The sequence below is a fragment of the Arachis ipaensis genome, chromosome B08 (genome assembly GCF_000816755.2).
Source record: "Arachis ipaensis cultivar K30076 chromosome B08, Araip1.1, whole genome shotgun sequence".
Lineage (NCBI taxonomy): Eukaryota > Viridiplantae > Streptophyta > Magnoliopsida > Fabales > Fabaceae > Arachis > Arachis ipaensis.
In genome coordinates this window covers 83,505,845-83,511,205 of record NC_029792.2, presented here as the reverse complement: position 1 = coordinate 83,511,205, position 5,361 = coordinate 83,505,845, and positions in this window count along the sequence as shown.

The following is a 5,361-nucleotide window of genomic DNA, read 5'->3' as shown; positions in this document are numbered from 1 at the left end:
GTAGTGTCGTTTTACCAAGAAATAACGAACCATCATTTGTTTAAGAATTAAAAAAAAAACATAATTATTACACATCTAAGTATTTTTTTATTCAAGTTTATTTAAATAGGTATAACATCAACAAAAATCACTCTCATTAAAAGAGCGTCATGCTTTTTCTTCTCCTCCTTCACCCTTTTCAAATTCACGCATACCTCCTCCTCCTCCTTTTTCTTCTTTTTTTCGCGCATGCAGATTCTTCTTCTGCTTTTCCTCCTCATCCTCCTCCTCTTTTTCTCCTCTTTCATTATCGTCATCACCAACAACACTAACATTTTGCTAATGGATTATTTTTTCAATCGAATTAAATGGAATGCAATTGCTAAATCGAATTGAATTGAATTTAATGGATGCAGGTATTCTAAATTGAATTGAATTGATAATCTCTAAATTGTAGACACAGGTGTTTTGAAATTTGATTTTATATAATGGATAATGTTTCATTCATTTAGTACTTTACAAATGTTTCACCTTAATAACGTGTTTGGTTCATTATGCAGAAAGCTGTTTTGAATTTGATTTTATATAATGGATAATGTTCCGTTCATTTAGTACTATACAAATACAATTATTTCACCTTAATAACGTGTTCGGTTCATTATGTAGAAAGCTGTTTCGAATTTGATTTTATATAATGGATAATGTTCTATTCATTTAGTACTATACAATTGTTTCACCTTAATAACATGTTCGCTTCATTATGAATTAATTGAATTGCATGGATGCAGGTGTTCTGAATTGAATTGATAATCTCTAAATTGTAGATACAGGTATTTTGAATTTGATTTTATATAATGGATAATATTCCGTTCATTTAGTACTATACAATTGTTTCACCTTAATAACGTGTTCGATTCATTATGCAGAAAGTTGTTTTGAATTTGATTTTTATATAATAGACTAATAGATAATGTTCCGTTCATTTAGTATTATACAATTGTTTCATCTTAATAACATGTTCGGTTCATTATGCAAAAAGCTATTTTGAATTTGATTTTATATAATAGATAATGTTCTGTTTATTTAGTACTATACAATTGTTTCACCTTAATAACATGTTCGGTTCATTATAAATTGAATAGATGCAGGTGTTTTGAATTGAATTGAATCGATAATCTCTAAGAGAAGGAGAAGAAGAAGGAAAGAAGAAAAACATGCATGTACAAATTTGGAAAAAGAAGAAGAAACAGAAAGAGAAGAAGAAGGACGAGAAGAAGAACCTGTGCGAATTTGAAAAAAGAAGAAGAAGAAATACGAGGAGGAGGAGAAGGAGAAGGAGAGGAAGAAAGAAACGGAGAAGGAGAAGGAGCGCATGATTTGAAAAGTTGTTACAACAACTTGGATAGACTTGGATAAGGATTTTGCGTAGAGCTTTATTCTAAAACAAATTATTTCTCATCCGATCAACACTAACACATAAAAAAAAAATCCAAAAATCTAAAAATAGAGACACGTTCAAATTTATATAAAAGCAACTATCATATAATAAAATAAAACATACAAAATACCTAAAATATTAATATCTAAAACCTCATTAAAAAAACATACAAAACAAAATAAATGAACCTACTAAAAGAAAAAAAAATACAAAAGAACAATCAAAACGTTTAAACAAGACCATCCGACATTACATAAAAGAAACATCCACAATCTAATACCCAATAAATTAAATATTCTACTTTCGACTAAAAAAAATACAAACGCATGCAAATTTTAAACATAAAATCTAAAAAATATATTACACCCACAACTAACAAAAGCACATATCCAAAATAAAATAACAAAGAAAAAAAACAACACCTTCGCATAATGACATTGAAAAAAAAATCCAAAATACAATGAAAAACATCGAAAATACAACAAAAAAAAATCCAAAATATAATGAAAAAAATATCCAACATGAATGCTTTATAAACATACAAAACATCACTAAAAAAAACACCCAAAATCCAAACAACACATATCTAAACCTATACGAAAAAGCATCCAAGATTTTAAAAATTGGAAAACATACATGATCATCGTATTGACGACACACAATATTCGCACCCTCAACACTTTCTTCAATCCAAGAAAAATTCACTGAGAAATCGATTATATTCGATTCCGCTTCATCAGCTGATGAAGCTATTGACGATGCAAAAACCTCTCAAAGTTAATTGGAAAGCCATGCGGCGATATAAGCAAGGTTGCGAGAACCGAACCAGTAATTAAACTAGTCAAGTAACTGGTTCAATAGTTTAATAGTACAACTGTAACACCCTAACTATCAAAATGTCACGCTTCCGGCTGTGCCACTCTGATAGCTCGGGTATTACGACTCTTAAAATATTTAATTCTAAAATCTGAGCCTGTAAATTTTAAACCGAATTTTCAAAACATACATCCATACTTCTCAATACAATTTACAATACTTACAAATAATATATATATACATCATACCAATATATAGAATTCACATATCAAAACTCCTATCCCTCTTGCAAAAATTATAATATTAATGGCGAGGGAAGAATAATAATAACTAAACTAAAACATCTTCTATCGCATCAGCTAAACTTAACTACTCTTCATAAGCTTCTTTGCCCGTTTCCTGAAAAGAGAAGTCTGTAGGGGGTGAGAACTTAACAACATGGTCTCACCACAGATTTTCAGAATTGTTATAAGAAGATATTTAATAGGTAAACTGTTTTCCAAACTCAGTGATTAAATATCCAGAATTCCCAAACTCAGTTTTTCCTATAAAAGAAAATTTAGAAGTCTCCTAACAGTATGAATGACCAATCTGTTCCAAACATAGGTTCATTAAGTCTATGCTGAACCAGCTTGATTTTTCATACTTTACTAATACTTCAATCAGAAACCAATCATAGCCTTAAATTCAGTGACTCAAACAACTCCACAACCAAATCATCATCTCATCATCAATATCCAAACTCAAAGGAACCACAACAGAAACAAATACAGGCAAAACATACAAGGAAAACACAGGTATAGATTGAAGTTACAGCAAATAGATCAGGTAGCAGTTAATAACAGTTAAGCAATTAGACAGACCCAAACAAATTCAAACTCAAGCAAAGCATACAAATGCATATGATGAATGCCTATCCTATGGTTGTTGATATCAACTGTCGGTTACGTAGCCATCCCGACATGTTCTCAAGCTCACAACATACCATGGAAAAAATCCCCAAGCTGACATGGGGAAAAGAACGCCCCAAGCTCAATAATATCCATGGGACGAATCCCAAGCTGACATGGGGAGAAGAGACAACACCCCAAGCTGACATAAGGGGGATAACACCCACCCAAGCTCAATATATTCAATCATTTCTCATAATTATTAGTTTCACTTCCGATACTAATTCATATCTCTTTTTCACATTCATCCTCATTGTCATTCAATTATTCAAAATATAATTCATTCTTGGCCCACTTTCAAATCACAAATGTATTCAGTTCACATCTTGCCAAGAACCATTTTTCTTAAGTAAATTTTCTTTTCAAAACTTTCAAACAACTTCATAACCAAGCCAAAATCCAAATCTCTTCTGAAAGACTCAAAATCACTCATTTTCAAATCATTCGCTCCATCACTTTGAAATCAAGTTATTAATCAACAACCTTCACAAAGACTCAAGACTCTAGGGAAGAATAACCTGCCTCATTTCTTAAATTCCTTAGAAATCCTCGGAATTATAGTTACTTAAGTTGAAATCAATTAAAATGAAGATTTAAAATCAAAACCAAAGCATGTAAGGCAAAAGTTCCGAACCAGTTTCAAAACCAAAATTATTTAAGCCCAAAGACCAATTTCTTTTTGTTCTTAAATCGGAAACTTTCCCAAAGGCTCGAATTTGTTTAGCTAAAATTTAAAGAATACTTCAAAAGCAATACGAAATTAAGTAATCAAAGTTCAATTTCCTTCAAAATCCGTTAAAACTCCTACAAAGGTACTTCTTTGACCAAACTTCAAAACATAGGTCCCCTCATGTTTAAATCAAACTTAAAACATAAACTTTCCTTAAAAGATTGAACTTGAATCACCTGTTTCTTAATAAATCAAGAACCAAACAATAGAATCTCTCGAATCCAATCCTTTTCTAAATCATATTTTAAAACAAAATCTTGGATTTCATAAAATTTTGGCAACATCTCCCCTAAAACTTGGACTTTGCTACCCGTTTCGGGTCCCAACCAAACCATTACGCAACCCCTTCCACGGGTTCAAAACCAAACTAGTTTAAAATCATATTAATTTCGAAAATTCATATCCTTTTCATAATTCAAGAAATCAGATCCAAACTCAATTCATTTTCAATGAACCAAACTCGTTTCCAAAATTGTAAGGAAATATTTCAGCAACCAACCATATAACCAAATCAAACCACAATCCAATCAAACCACAAACACGTTCATCCCAAAATAGCCCAGCAATACATAAGGCTTATACAACCACTAAAAGTACATTTATCACATTAATATCCATTTATAACAACTCCAAATCATAAAATTAAGTTCTTTGAAAAAGTCCCTACCTCGTTCATGATTTAACTACGCGACAAACTCCGTTCTCTCTCAGCCTATAGCCTTGGCAATTATAACCACGTCCCATTCCACTCTCGCTGGCAACCCCAAACGCGACATGGAGACTCCTGGTTCGCGTTCCTTTCTGCGGGCTCCAAAGAGAGGCGATGAGGGCGACGGTGGCACGGTGGCTCGATGGCTGGGCACGGTGGCAGCAGCAGCTCCTTCATCTTCCGTTTCTCTCCTCTCGAACGGGTCTGCTCAACAGCGGCGGCGAAGAGCACGGCGGTACCTCATCCTCCTCTCTGCATCGGCGTCGACGACGTGTTTCAGGACGGCGGCAGTGACGGCGGATAGTCCCCCGCCCCTCCCTTCTCTTCTCCGTTCCCTTACTCTCCCTCTCCAATTTCCCGTTTCTGAAATTGTTGCACTGAAGGGGTGAAAGGGGGTGGGGTGCGGCTGTGGTGAGGGGGCTAGGGTTAGGGTTTCTCAATTAATTTGGGAATTAGAGTTTCTGATTCAGTTTGGAAATTAGGGTTAGAAATTAGGGATTTTATAAAGGAATATGGATAGATATGAATAGATATTTTGATAAAATTGGAGGGTAGAGTAATTTTAAAACCAAATATACTCTCTTAAAAATATTTAAGAACATTATTTATCAACATATTGCTAAGTTGAATTAATTATTTCTATTGTTCAATAATTCAGTGGTTCAATCGAAGTCGAACTGTAGTTGAACCGGTTTAATTAAATATATAATAAAAATATAAAAAAATTAATATATAGTTT